The sequence below is a fragment of the Mustela erminea genome, chromosome 9 (assembly GCF_009829155.1).
Source record: "Mustela erminea isolate mMusErm1 chromosome 9, mMusErm1.Pri, whole genome shotgun sequence".
NCBI lineage: Eukaryota > Metazoa > Chordata > Mammalia > Carnivora > Mustelidae > Mustela > Mustela erminea.
In genome coordinates this window covers 68334398-68350478 of record NC_045622.1, presented here as the reverse complement: position 1 = coordinate 68350478, position 16081 = coordinate 68334398, and positions in this window count along the sequence as shown.

The following is a 16081-nucleotide window of genomic DNA, read 5'->3' as shown; positions in this document are numbered from 1 at the left end:
ATGTTTGTTTGGTGTGGAGAAGTCATCTGAACAGTCTGCATTATGGAAGTCTGGTGCCTGAGCTCCAGAGGTGTCAACCTTCAAGGAGGCCAGAAAGAGCATAGTCAGGAAGAGATTCAAACACCCTATTTAGGAGTCTGATTTATAGGCAGTGGGGGAAATCCTTCCAGTGACTGGCTTGCTCAGGTGTGTCCTTTAAAAAGATGACTCTGCTGAGGATGGATTAAGGGGGTGGGCAGAGTGAAGAAGACAGCAGACAGGGGACAAGATGGCAGCACACACAGATGAGCACCCCCTCTCCCAAGTCTTTGAGGCAACCTCCCTAAGGAAAACTTGTCTGGAGTGGCACTTCGGAAACCAACAGATTTGGGAATACTTGTCGTATGAAATAGGGTTGTGTCTTCCCTGTTCTTCTCAAGTACTTTAAATACAAGGTCATGGAGAAGAAGTTAATTAACACAGAAAATATATCGTAGATATTAAATCTCCTAATCAAGGCTAACAAGACCTAATTGGGGCAGGGTGGGGTGAACATATTCATAAATCCAGTGTTTGATCAAAGGAAAGGGAAGAAGGAGGCACTTTTCAGATCCTGGGAGCCTCTCCATTGCTCTTGGCAGAGGTGCCACTTGTTTCTAGCAGGTGCTGGTATCATTAATTCATTGACAGTCTCTAATACATCCCTAGAACACAAAGGATTCCAAGCAATAAAGCACCTCTGTCCCTTCATGGTGCCAACCTCTCCTTCAGAAGAGAGGTTGTCTGCTCATAGCTACCCCTTTGTTTTCCTCCATATTTACTCAGTTTGTCATTGATCTACACAAATATTTAAATCTCTGATTAATTCTGGTGCCATATAATCACCATGGAATTCCTCTTCCCTTCTCCACTGCAGTTTTAGAAATCATTACGTGCCCATTTGAATGTACGTTACAAGTAGGCACCAAGAGTGGAAGATAGGAGAGGATTGACATTCAGGCACAAGATAGCAATAGTGACTACAGCAATTTGACATTGGTTAGGTACAGTGATAACAGATCAGGAAATACAGTCCAAGGGGGTTTACATTTTCTTTCTTGGCTACTAGAAGGATGGTGATGGTGTTTGTTAGAAATAGTACTGGGAGGGGCGCCTGGGTGGCTCAGTCAATTAAGCATCTGACTCTTGATTTCACCTCAGGTCATGATCTCAGGGTTGTGGGATCAAGCCCCGAGTTGGGCTCTGCGCTCAATGGAGAGTCTGCTCCTCCTTCTTTCTCTCTCCCTCTGACCTCCCCCTGCCCTCTCTCTTCTCTCAAAAATAAATAAATCTTAAAAAAAGATAGTACTGGCATTTGAGGTGCAATTATTTAGTATTAAGTCAGTAAACAAGTGTCTAGCATAATTCCTTCCCAAACCATAGTCACCCACCATGTGACATAAAACCCTGTGGGGTACCAGAGAGCTCTGATTATCCCCGAGAAGGGACCCCTCTCTGATGCACATCTTGATGTCAGCCAGCTCGGGTCATGTGTGTTCAGTGGCAAAAGCAGCCCAGGGAGAGTCAGGCTCAGGAAAAAACTGTGATGCTGTTGAAACCCATCTTTACATCATGCTCCTTTTGTTGGAAACCTATCATTCCATTCATAACTTTGGGAAGATAATTACCCCATGCTAGTGAGAGACAATTTGATGAATAACTGTTTATTTTCAGAGGAGGCATATTTGGTACACTGGCTGCATAATGGGGTCAGGAACACAGCAAGCTGTCAGCGTGTTCTCTATGTCATTTAACTGCCTGGCAGGGTTCTACACGGGAAATGGAAAATCTCCTTATGATAGATAATATCATACCCTTGGCCTTGCTCAGAAGCCTACTCTGGAAGCAAGATTTGTAAGTATGTTACCATTACTTGTCAAACAGTACCCATCAACCTTGCCTTGCTTCTGCCCCACCCCAGGTTCCAGCACAGCCCAGACCCTCCATCTGATGAGGCTCGAAAGAGGTAGTTAGTAGGGTTATAACTGTTAGGTGCCTGGGCCGAGCCCCATGTCGTTATCACTGAAGACCAGATCTTGGACCTAAAATCAATCCTTTCAGGGCTCAGAGGTTTAGAAGAAACAAAGAACATTTAATACGACAAAAGCATTTAAGTAATGAATTTTAAGTTTGGGCCAAAAAATATAGAAACTGGCATGATGTTAACAGCTAACATTCACCAAGTGCTTACTATGTGTCTGCTCCTAACCTAAACACTTGACACAAAGTATTCAATGAATCCTTGCAAAAAAAGAAAAAAAATTATGGTGTAAATCATATTATCTATTTTGTAGATGAGGAAATTATGGAACCCATCAAAAAAAATCATTCAGGCAAGAGATGGCTGGAGCAGAATTCAAACTCAAAAGAGTCTGGATCCAGATTTAAGCACTTTACTGGGAGGTCTATTCCTCCCCAGGGCGGATGCTGGGACGTGCTGCCCAGATCTCATCCACCCAAGACGACACACTCCTTTCCCCAGCTGAGGGGAGCGTCATGCCTCCCCGGAGTGACTGCGCCCATCCAGTGACCAAAGGTTAAGCGTCTTGCCCCAGTTCGAGACAACTTGGAAGGGCCACCCAGGGTTCGGAGCTCTCCAACAATTGGCAGATATTTTTCATTGTAGTTACATTGCAGTTCACCTTCTGGCTCTGGCCAGCTCTGCTTCTTTCCTACCCCACAGGTCTTAGTGCCAAGAGTGTGCCCTGATGTCCTTCCTGCGTACAGATCTTGGAGTCTGGTTCCCCAGACAACCTCCTCCCTTTGAGGGCATCAGGGAAAACCACAAACGAGGACACAGAAAGGGCATCCATGACAGTATCCCTCTCTCTCTCTCTCTCTCTCACACACACACACACACACACACAGACTCATATAAACACTAGGGACTTAGAAGTGAGTGTGTCTTTGGGGGGTTAAAATTCAGATTCCCATACAATTGATCAGAACCATCATCTGCTTAGACAGCCTGTATGACCCCCACTCCCAGCCCCAGACAAGAATTGAAAGTGTGCCTGAGCCAAAAGATTGGTCTGATGCAGAAGCACAGAGAGAAGTGCTGTGCAAAGCACGCCCAGGGGAGGGAGTGTCCAGCTGGGTCAGGGAAGCACCAAGTCACCAGCCAGGCCTGTCCTTACTGAGGGAATGGGAGCCTCAGCTTTTCAAGGTGGGAGGCCCTTCAATTTTCAGATTCTGGAACTCCCTTGTTCTGCTTCTACATTCACCAAGCACCTTATAATCTTGTGAGGCCCATACAGCGACAGATTCGCTTGTCAGGTATATTGCTCATTATAAATTAAGGAGTCGGTATTCTGATTTTACTTCCACTTCTTAGAGATTTTGTTAGCACAGTGAGCATTCCGTACTGTGATCCTCTCTGGAAAGCTGGTAAGTAGAAGCTCTTCACGCTGCAAGTTGGAGGGGCTGATCCCACGCTGTGGCGAACCCACGGGACACTATATAACAGAGGAACCCCACAAACCCAGCCATGAGAAGTTTTTTTTTCCCTTTTGTGAAACTGAAATAATACATTTGCGGGAGGTGTCACCTTTATCAAGGGAGGAGGGAGGCATATTGAGTTGTGTGCAAACAGAAAATGGTTTTGATTTCTCACTTTTCCTTAGACTTCTCTAGACCGACATTATCTTTCAACCAGAACACAGAGCGGTAGAGCAATTTGCGATGATTCATTTCTGACCATGTATCAGAGGATTCTGGGGCGACAGTTCCCCAAGGAGGCAGCGTGGGGTAAGAGGTGCTGGGAATACAGCAGGGGAACTGAGAGGGACATTACCCAAGGCCTTTGGGGGCCGTGGAGTGCACAGGGAGAACAAAGGCATTATGTTCCAAGTTCAGAGGTCAAGTTCAGAAGCTCCAAGGTCAGAGCGTGTAGCAGATTGGGGGGGCAAGGAGGAAAAACCAGGAGGAATTAAAAAATTGGCGGCCAGGGAAGTTGGGAATGAGGTGAGGTCCAAGAAGTGACTTTGGGGCAGCTCACATAGCTCGCTCAGTGTTAGCTCAGTGTTACAGTCTCCCACTGCAGCTCCACTTTAATAAAAATATGAAGGCCAATGTCGTGTGGTATCCTGGATGGGATCCTAGAACAGTAAAAGGACATTTGTGAGAAACCTGCTGAAATTCACATGGCGTCTTGCGGTTTAGTCAACGGTCATTGTAGCAATGCTAATTTCCGAGTTTTGACAGATGTACATGTTTACAGAAGGTGTTGACATTAGAAGAAGCTGGGTAAAAGGCACACAGGAATGCTGTGCTTGCAACTTTTCTATAAAGCTATAATTATTCAAAATAAAAAGGTTATTTAAAAAATAGAAGGGTCGATTTGTTTTGGACTGGGCCTTAGAACATGCAAGAGGAGGTCTCATTAGGTGAGGTAATGGCCTCGTGGGTTCCATTTTAAAAAATTCCTAAAAAAAAAAAAAATTTAAAAACCTAATCTGTTAGAGATACATGCAAAAATATGTCAGTATGGAAGAAAAATCAATTAAAAAATATAAAAATCAATTTTTATATTTTTGAAATATCAATTATTTTGATTTTTTGAAAAATCAATTAAAAAATATAAAGGCCTGTCTTTATAGCTCAGGAAAGTTTTCCTCAATGTGCCTTTGATTCTTGTTTCCATTCTAATTGCTTTTTAATAAATATCTATAATTCTTAGATCGGATCTTTTTTTCTTTTCTCTGTTTTTAATCTCTGTTCCTCCTCTCCAAATTCTGAGAGAATTCAGAATTCAGCCACTGCTCTTTTAGTTTCTTTGGAATTCATTTTTACATGGGCCCCGGCTATATATATATATACATACATACATATATATATGTATATATATATATAAAGATTTTTAACATTTATTTATTTCAGAGAGAGAGTACAAGTGAGAGGGACGGGGCAGAGGCAGAGGGAGAAGCAAGCTCCCCACTGAGCAGGGAGCCCAATGCGGGACTCAATTCCAGGACCCGGAGATCAAGACCCGAGCTGAAGGCAGATGCTTAGCTGACTGAACCACCCTGGTGCCCCACCTTGGCTATACTTTAATCACAGACTACCTTCCACTGTCACTTGATGCTATTGTTTCACAGAAGCCAGGGCTCTGATCCCACAGACATCCATCTAAGGAGACTTGGGGAGACATAAGCAGGTGCACTTTCTCGTTCCCCTTTTACGACTGGTCCTTTGCTCAGAGCTCCTGGAGCACGAGAAAACACACTCCGAGTGTCAGTGAATATAGGACTCAGACTGTCTCTGGAGCCGTCTGTGACAGTTGCTTATAGCGACTGCATTCCTGAGAGTTAGGAATTCTTGATCAAACCCCCAGAAAACTTGGATCTTCTGAATAAGGTATCAGTCACTAACAAAGGACAATCCCCCAGCTGCCTAGCTAAATGTTAACACCCTGATGTTGTAATAAGGCCCATCAGTGGGTTTTATATTAATACCTTATTATTAGGAGGCACTTTATAGGAAATGAGAGTATGATTACATACCACCAAGTACTGAGCCAGGAAAAATCTCTGCTCTGCTCATGATGCTTCTGCTTAGAAAATGGTATTTCTGTGACTCCATGTCTAATGAAATGATTACTGTTTGGTGTTTGAGATATTATTCCATAGCAACCTAAATGGACAAAACTTACCTTTGTAGGGAGAAAACAGGATGGTCACCTGAGGAGTAAGTTTCTTGTGTGTGTGTGTGTGTGTGTGCGCGCGCGCGGATTTGCGTGCGCATGCACGCGTGTGTGTATCGACCACCAGAGGCCTGCTCATCAGCTGGGGAGACAGCGAGGCCATGCCCCTCAAACCAGAGACTCCACTAAAGGGAACACTGCAGGGGAAGAGGTCATCTTCCCTGAAGGGTCAAGGGCATCTAAGAGACAGGTTTGGGTATGGTGGAGAGAGTCTCGGGGGTGCAAAGGCCAGGAGACATGCAGGACGTGTGAAATGAAACAGCCCTTTGGGACCAGAAGCCAGTTGTGATAGAATAAAAGAAAGAAATGTAAAACATCATTTTGACAGTCTAACTGTATGTTGCTTGTACTTTGTATCATTTTTCCTTTTTATGTTCTCATTATTTAGTAGAATTTCTTTAGAAAGTTAAACCGTCTTAAAAGATATTTCCATTTCTGCAAGAGCAGTTTTCAAAGATGGTGAGTGGCTTCCCCAAGAGACTAGACAGTGGTGACAGCTGGAGCCAAGAGGGAGCCGCTCTAAAGGAGAGAGAATTTAAAAGTGATGAGAGATGCACTCACTCACCGGAGACTCCCCCGCCCTACCCTGGAGGAAGCCGTGTCTTGCTTTTAATGTGGGATCAGTCCTGAGTTGGTTCTTAGGTAGAGCTGTCATTCCCTACCATACTGCAGGCTTGTTCCCAACTACTGTTTCTGCTCTTTCCAGGACCCCAGACAAACCACGTGCCCTCCAAGAAGTGGTCCTCTTGCTCCCAGAGACACCAATACTGGAAATCACTGAGACCACCTGAAAAACATGGACCTTCCTGTCTTTTGCTGGATAAAGAATCTGCTCAATTAAGGAAAGAGTTCAATAAGTTCTAGAATCTGCTTTGTATTCTTAAAGCACTTAAACTACCACATGTGCTCTGTTTTTGCAAACTGAGTCTTAATCTTTTATTTTATACAAATGGATATAATGGGGTATTATGTTCTCAGAGTAAGATTTCAGCCATAGATTGAGAAATTCTCTTCACTTAGCCGCAACTTCTAGGCTCCTATATTTTTCTCCAACAAAGCTGAATTGCTGAAATTCAGGCTCAGGATTTGGTGTCCACGGCCACCCTCTAGTAAAATCCCAGAGTGGGGGGAATTGCTAAATATTTATAAAGTATTTGCTATTTGCCAGACACTATTTTGGGTACAACAATAAAGAGGGCATTGTAATGAAGAGAGAGACAGGAGCTAAACTTTAGAGTTAAATAAAACTGGCTCAGATCTCCCCTGGGCCACTTACACTACCTCTGTACTTTTGGTTTGATTTCTTACCCATTTTATGTCTCAGTTTCCTTATCTGTAAGAGGGAACTAATAGTAATATATACTCTCCAGAGTGTTTTGTGAAGAGTAAGAGACACAGCACATGGAAAGAATGCCTGGCACACAACCAGGGTCCTCTCCTTATTCCTTCCTGATGAAAGCATAAACATAGCAGAATGTGTACCATTTGACCCACAACACTACAAAAGCAATGCTTAGTTTTCTACCTCCCAATAAATGGTCTCATTAATTTTTTGGCAAAGAGAGGAGAGAAGGGCTGGCAGCTTGCCAGGGCTAATGGAGTCTTCTTTGTAGGACTCCATGGCTTGTTGTTGATGAATGAAACTCTCACCCACCATTACTCTACAGAGCAACGCCATCCAAATTGGATGCAATTACGAGATTTCAACACCCAAGGGTGTGGGAGAGGTGTTGATCCCAGAACAGTGGACCTCAAACTAGGCTGTGAATTATAAGCCCCTGGGGATTTTTAAAATGATCAGAGGCTCAGGCTAGAGTGAGGTCCAGGCATCTGTATTTATTTATTTTTTTTTTTACAGTGGTACTAGCAATCAGATAAGAGCCCTCTGAGGTCAGAGGTCTGGTTCTACAGATTCTGCCTTCAGATGTGAAAGTGGGCTGCTGTCAGAGCAGCCTTCCCACTCTGTTGTTGCTGCTGTGTCTGCCACCACTGACCATGTCCCTTTGCTGCCCCATCCTCCCTGCTTCCCTGTGACCAGAGATGGGGCACATCTACCACCACCATTTCTCCAGACCTCCCTCAGTGTCTGGGGCTCAGCTGCACCTGGCTGGTGCCCTGGCAGGAGGGAAAGCAGATGTTCCTCCTTCTACTAGACCTGCCTCATGAACATTTTCAAGATGATTGCTTATGGGGATCTGTACTGTCCCCAGAGAACACTCCCAACCCACCCACCAGATTGCAGGCTGCTTCTATGACCCCTCACACAATACACACAAGAGAGCCCTCCTGGTTGGGTGTCACTTTGATCCCACACTCTGAAGTGAGAATCATATGCAGTTTACTCTGTATCCACTCATCTCCAAGGATCCACAGCCTCCAGTTCGTGTTCACTGAAAAGCTCATATTTACATACCCAGTGTGACTAAGGAAATAATTCTGGTCTAACTGGGGTCATCATCTGTGGGTTCACTGCTCTCCTGCCTGCTGGGATATTAGGCTCCCTTTAAACTGTAGGTTCTGGTTATGCACTTGCTTAAATTTTAAATTTTTAAATTAATTTTTTTAAATTTTTTTATAAACATATAATGTATTTTTATCCCCAGGGGTACAGGTCTGTGAATCGCCAGGTTTACACACTTCACAGCACTCACCATAGCACATACCCTCCCCAATGTCCATAACCCCACCCCCCTCTCCCGGGCCCCCTCCCCCCAGCAACCCTCAGTTTGTTTTGTATGCACTTGCTTAAAACTAAGTCTTCAGAATTGCTTTTGTACAGCAGGCTTATCTTTCCTTAGGGTATTGCCATTTTATCGTCTCATGCATCATGCACTCTATTTTAGAAAACGATTTTCAAATGTTTTCACTATAAGATAATATAAGTTCTACAAAATATTCAAGCAAGACAAAGCAAATACAGTGCTTCCCCTCCCCTTAAAAATACCACTCCCTAGTATCAACTGACTTGAATTTGGTGTATGCATTTCTAGATATTTCCTAAGGGCTCTAGTTCAACACTCATAATTAAGGAGTACACACACTTTATTGCATAAAATATTTCATAAGAATTTTCCAGTCTCCCTGACCACTGTTCTAGACATCTGAACAATATTCTAAAAAGTGGAAGTACTATCATTAACCATTACCAGTGTCAGTGAAGTGGTCATTTAAAATTTTTCATGATTATAAATAATGCTGGGATAAACATCTTCTTGCATATTTTTTCATTTAAGATAATTTACTTTGGTTCAATTCCCATAAATGAAATTACTTACTTCAAGAGTATGAACAAGCTAAAGGAGCAATTTATAATTTAATGATAGGAAAATAAGAAAAATATATAGCCAAGCAATGTCTTTGGTTAAATAAATGATAGTTTGTCTCAGAATTGAATACTCTGAAGCCATTAAAAATTATGTTGTAGAAGAACATTTAATACCATGGAGAGATTTCCACTAGATATTAAGTAACTTATAAAACAAGTTACAAAACTTTCTGTGTAATTTGTGTTATAACATGTGTCTATAATCACAACATATCTGAACAGAATTTATGTGGAAATACCAAGACACAAGAATAGTCAAGACAATCTTGGAGAAGAACAGAATTGGACGGTTTACTTTACCAAAAGTCTGAAAAGGGCAAGATACTAAATACCTCAGCCTTTGTATGAGTGACATGGTCTGTCTCTATGACTTAATTTTGAAAGCATCCATAGATAGTATTCAAATGAATGAGCATGGTTGTGCCAAGACAACTTCATTGGTAAAAGCAGGCAGCTAGCTTTAGTTTGCCTATCCCCGGGACAGAGAATTCAGAAAGAGAGCCCCGTGTGTGCATGTGTGTGCGTGTGTGTGTGTATGTGTGTGAGACAGAGAGAAAGACACACACACAGAGAGAGAGAGAGAAGCAGGGAGAATTTTGGCAAAAGTGGTGCTTAAACAGAATGAGAAAGGATTTTTTTTTAAATAAAGGACACAATCCAATTTGCTCCAATATTTTTTAAAAAATGAGATTTGATTCCTACCTCACATCTTACATAAAAATAAAATTCCAGCTCAATTATAGCCATAAACATGAAAAGTCAAATGATAGAGCTTCTAGATGAGAATATAGGCGATATATATATTCATGGCATTATGGTAGAGAAAGATTTCTTAGGTAAGACACAACCTGTACTAACTGTGAAGGAAAAGATTGGTACCTTGGGCTATATTAAAATTTTGAACTTGTTCTTTAGCAAACGATATAGGCAAGTTCCAGTCCGAGAGAAGAGATCAGCAATGTGTTAGTGAAAGGGGGTGCAAATCCAAAAATATGTAAAATGACTACAAGTCAGTTTTTTTAGAAAAGAGACAGAAAATCCAGTAGTCAAATGGGTAAGAGACTCAAAACACTTCACAAAAAGAGAACATCCAAATAGTCAACAGACACCAGAAAGATGTTAAACTTCATTAGTTATCAGGGAAATGCAAATCTGAAACCTAGTGATACAATGGTTAACAATATCAGGAGCTGATGAAGATACAGAGCGCCACCCATACTCTCAAACGCTCCTGGGTGTATTACACGGACACGGACACAGACAGGGACACGATCCCTTTTCAGAGGTGGAGTAAGGCTGAACTCATCTGTTCCTGTGACCAGCGACTCCACCCCCAGGCTCACACCCAAAAGAAATGCACACATGCATATCAAAAGACATGGACAAAAGTGCTCCCAGCTACATTACTGAAAACAGCCTCACCCCGGAACCAGCTCAACTGTCTCCAGATAGTAGAATGGATCAATAAACCGTAGTATCATCCTGTGATTCCAACTACCCTGCCATTCTGTTCCCACGAACGCCTTCTCCTTCACATGATTGTGATGAACCCCACCATTCATAATTGCATGAAAGAAGCCAGATACTAAAGATTGCCAAAAGGCGGGGCGCCTGGGTGGCTCAGAGAGTTAAGCCTCTGCTTTCGGCTCAGGTCATGATCCCAGGGTCCTGGGATGGAGTCCCGCATCGGGCTCTCTGCTCGGCGGGGAGCCTGCTTCCTCCTCTCTCTCTCTCTGCCTGCCTCTCTGCCTGCTTGTGATCTCTGTCTGTCAAATAAATAAATAAAATCTTTTAAAAAATAATAAATAAAAAGATTGCCAAAAGGCAAAACCCCCTCATTCTTCCTGAGAGAGGAATTGGTAGCTGAGGCAAGCGGAAGAGGTAACTTGAGTTCCTCAGAATATTCTGCTTCTCACTTGGTGGGACAGTTACATGAATTATTCCCTTCGTGGCAAGTTGTTAAGATTTATGTGTATAACAGATATGCTTTCCGTATGTCTGTATATTTTGGTTTTTCCAGCTTACAAAAATGAGTCTGAATAGAAACAGAACGAAGGCAACTGATACCGTCTAAAATTGATACATGAAGAGAGAAAAGTAAAAGCATATTTTTGTCTAGAGCAGCACGGGTTACTAGAAGTTTCTGGAAGGATGGAAATGTTCTCTATCTGTTCTATCCAGAGATGCAGCTTCTAGACACGTGTGGCTACTGAGCACTTGAACGGAGCCAGTGAGACTGAGAAACTAAATTTTCATTTGTGCTTCATTTTGATTAGTTTTAACTTAAAGAGCTCCATGTGACCAGTGGCGCATGTACTAAAGCGTGCAGACCTGAGCCACTGTTCTCTGGGGTGGATGGAGCTAGAGGGAGTTGCTGCTACCTCATGAGGCAACACACGGGGGGTTCTCCCTGTGCTTTTGTCCTCATGCTTTCTCTTAGGCTCAACCCTTCAGCATCTCTATTAGCTCTCGGCACCACTGTGCTCCACCCTTCCTGCTGGCCCAGGACCTGCCATTTATTGGGCATTCACTATCTGCTGAGATCCAAGAGAAACACGTTAGAGGAATTGCTTTGCTTATCTTCACAAGACCTTGGAGGAGGCACAATCCTCTCTCCACTTCCCAGGGTCAAGTTCAGACCCAAATCTGAGCTGTTACCCACATTTCTAATGGAGCCTGTGCCCCTGGTGTGGTACCTCGATTTGGGGCAAATGTGAATTCCATGAGCCTGACTCTGTGGGTCATGGGCACTTGGAAGATGTGACAATTGTGGGAAGGAGGGATCGGAGCAAATGAGGGAACTGATCACCCACTCTGTGCTGTGACTAGTTCTCAGAGCCTTCACATGTGACCTCACTTAACTCTCTCAGCCACCCCTGAGAGATAAGCAGCATCATGATGGTCATTTTATGAATGAGGAGGCAAGGGCTCAGAGCTGAGACGGGGCCCAGGTGTTTTGCAACTAAAAGCCCATGTGTTTCCTAATGCACCGCATGGGATTCTCCAAATTGTGTGGTTTTTGGAACACGCCCCCGGGCAAGGAAGAAATGCCAGGTGAAATGAAAAGGATCCTGATAGGACACTTATAAATGCCCCTTCAAGACACCTCTACGCCTGGGAAGCCTCCTGGGAGGGGTACATATTCAGACTCCGAGTTTGCCTCTACCAGGAGGATTTCTCCCCCACCCTAGGACCCGCACGGATTGTCCACTGGTTCACTGGCCCACCAGGAACACGGTTTCCCCCCCAGCTTTGTAAATATTCAGAACAGGTGGACCTAATAAGGACAAATGCCTTTTAATCTGACCCTGAACTCCTGCCTCACAGACCAATGCTTCAGTCAGTCCACAAGGAAACACAATGCTCACAGCCCAGCTCCCACAGGCTCAGGCTTCGGAACAGCAGCCTGCACAGCACAGCAGTGTAGTGGCAACGAGATGGGAGCTTTGAAAAAAAATCAATTTTGTTAAAAATAAACAAACTATAATTCCACCTTCCTCACGAAAGGACATTGCCAAGGCAAATGAATGATGGCATGGCATTTTAGTTCCCAGAAACAATTCCAGAATCATCTTTACAACACATTACTGAAAAACAAATGTGTCTTGGCATGGCATTCGAGGCCCCCTGCGGTCTGCTCCTGCCAACCTTTCCTCCATTACTACCTGCCTCTTTCCAGGCATGAACCTTGGCTCTAAGCACTGTTGAACCATTTCCAGTTCTCTGAACACATACGCTTTCTGGATCATTCCTTCTGGATCATTCTTCAAGACTCGACACAGCCCTCACCCTATCCATGTGCTCCTCCAGACACTTCAATGCTGTCATGGAATCCCGTGCCTCAGTCCCTCAACATGGCACATACCACGGTCATAAAATGATTTCACTTTTCTATGCCGTCTTAGTCCGTTTCAGCTGCCAAAACAAAATCTCACAGAGTGGATGACTTACAACAAACATCAATTTCTCACAGTTCTGGAGCCTGGGAAGTTCAAGCTTGTGGTGTTGGTGGTTTCCATGTCTGATGAGGGCCTGCTTCTTCATACATGAAGGCTTTGCTTTACAGCCTCACAGAGCAGAAGGAGCAAGGGAGTTTTCTTGAGTCGCTTTTATAAGGGCACTAATTCCGGTCAGGACAGCTCCCCCCAGGACCTAGTTACCTCCCAAGGCCCCGCCTCCCAATAAATACCACCGCCTTAGCCCTTAGGCTTCCAAAGCAGGAATTTTGAGGAGGCACAAGTTCAGACATAGGATCTCCAAGCATTTACGGAATTCTCAGGAATTCTGAGAATTCTGAGAGCTTCTGCATGTATGGTAGCCGTCTGGACAATGCTCACATGAAGCAGACATAATTTTTATATTCCCATTTTACAAACTAGGAAACCAAGACACAAAGAAGGGAGGCAGGTTTTTCAAAGCTCCTAAGTAGGGAGCGAGGACTCAAACCCAGGCAGTCTGACTCCAGAGCCTCCACACCCAACACCACCCTGTATTTTTCTGTCTCTTTTAGAAAACAGGGGGACTCCGGGCCTGACCCATAGTATGTGCTTAAACAAATGTAGAGCGAGTGAACAAATGAATGAAACCTAGTTCTTGGCTCTGAGCAGCCCCGGGCTGCCGATGTGGAGCAGCTGCTTTTCTAACGGGGCCTCTCCGCTCCCAAGTCCTTGGACCCGAAGCCAGGGACAGAGTTGGCGGCCACGCGCCCTAACACTTGGGCAGTTCCTGGTTGGGCACAGATGCCCCTGATCTTTAAAAGAATGTCCGCTTCCGCTGGAACAGGTAAATCCCTTCGGGGAATGACAGGTTACTCCTCTCTCTCTCTGAAGATAGAAACTGTTCCTTCAGCGCAGAGTGAGTTAGTTGGAAAAAACTGATTTCACGCTTTGCTGAGTCTGATTGCCCTTGAACACCAGAGCGCTTTATCTGCCCGCGTGCGCTGGCTGAGCGGGAGGGCTGCGCGGGAGGGCTGTGTGACTGCGGGGCCAGGGCACCGCCGGGCCTCTGGGGGAGATCGCGGATCTCCAGGTAGGCAGCTCTTCTGGCGAGAGCACTACTTTCTTGCCCTCCACTCCCCCCCCCCGTTTCCACTTTTTCCTGTTTTACTTCAGGGGCTGCAGACCTGCTTTCCTAGCTGCCTACCTTAAGTCCTTTTGCCTTTGGTTTTTCCACAGTCTTCTCAGCCTTACTGCACCTGAAAAGACCTTTTGTCCGCAAATCTGCTTTGCTTGTGTTTCCATCAATGTCACCTTCAATCAGCCACCCCGCTAAGCATCAAGTCGCCTAGATTCCACATCCATTATGGATTTCCTGGTCCTCCCTGTGTCCCCTTGATACTGATACTCTAATATTAGAAGACAGTTCCCAGGTTCTCTGCCTCAACCCACCCTGCACAGGATGGTATGGGGCCTCTCACCAAGAAAATGGTCTCGCTGCCTGCAACCTTCCAAAGAACCATCACTGGCCCCTCCCAGAGAGCAAGTGCGTAACACACGGCCCAGGCGCAGTGTGGTTTCTAGCTGGGGCTGCAGCTTGTGTGGTTAAGGGCAGGGAGGCAAGAATATGAAATTAAATCCAAACAGCCTACTGGTCAACCCAAGAGTTGAGTGGTGTAGAGAAAGCTCCAGAAGGTAAGAAGGAGGAAGCTGGGGAAGCAGATGGAAGAGGAAAAACAAACAAAACCTAGCACCCCTGGGATCTCACTGACAGAGGAATGGATTTGGTGGGTTAAAGGGGAAAATGCTATTGCAGAGTTTCCGTGGGTGCCTTTGGATGAAGTTGGTGAGAGATGGCAATGCTCGGCAATGAGTTTGAGATATGCAAAGGGAGTTCAGCCTTTGTGGGCAGAGGGTGGAGAGCTCAAGTGTCCTGAGCATAAAATTAGTTGGCATTTGGTGGTTTGGGTGGGGAGCTGGCAGCATGGGAGGGGATGAGAAGGTTCTCGAGACTGGGAGCAGAGAAGATGGAGAGGCATGATGGAAAATAGCCAACAAGAGAGGCTTTCCAGGGCACGAAACCTCCATAGTCATTTAGATGTCAACAAGTAAGACATGACTGTAGGTTGTGCTCTCCAAGGTGGTGTCTTCAAATCTACCTGCTACCCCAAAACCTCCAGGAATGTCTACTCTGGAAGAGGCCATAGTAGCCTCTGTAAGTCTTCATATTAACCTCCGGAGCTATGAAGGCTACCAGGTGATGCGTGAAATGGAGCAGAGACAGGGCAGAGGAAGTTAGTTACAGAGTAGAGACCAAGAATCCAGGCAAGGTGGGAGACTGGAGATGGTAATGGATACTGTGCCCCTCCTCCCCATCTATGGGACAGGATGGGACTCATTTGTCTATATCTATTGAAAGATGGAAATGGCCCAGTGGTTGGGAAGACTGGGGATGCCCAGGTGGCTGACATCTAACATGAGATTACTGACCAGAAAAGGAAGGTTTGAAGCAGCAAGAACTAAAGGGAACTTAACACTGGTGGAGATTTTTTTTTTTTTTTAATTGAGTATCAGTGGCTAGAGGAGGGAGCAGGTCAGGAGCTGTTACAGGCACTGACCCGCAAGATAGAGAAGAAAGCAGGTTCCCAAAAACCCAGCCAGAGAACTGAGCCAACCCTGTGAGGTTATAGATATGTCCTGGAGATAAATGAAAGAAGACAGCTCTGTGTCTGGGTTAAGAAAGTGGGACAAAGAGGGTTCATCCAGGATGAATGAGCACAAGTGCCGAAGGCGGGAGGGGTGGGGAGAGACGTGGTAGGAACGTACAACCAGCTTCTCTGCATCTGGTCTTGGGGCTAAGCCAGCTCCCATTTCACTTCGCTCCCATGCAGCTGATGGAGCAAACGCTGTGTTCTACAGCCCCAGCGTCCCCCAGCCCATCAGCAAAGCTGGGTTCCAGGCAGAACCACTGCTGGTGGAAACCCAGGTAACAATAGCCCTCACTCCCCACCTTCAGTTAGCTCCTAAACTCTGTAGAATAGCTCATTACCTCTTTTTCCTCCTAATGCTCTTTCCTTTGCTTACTCTTCTGGGTCTGATGTC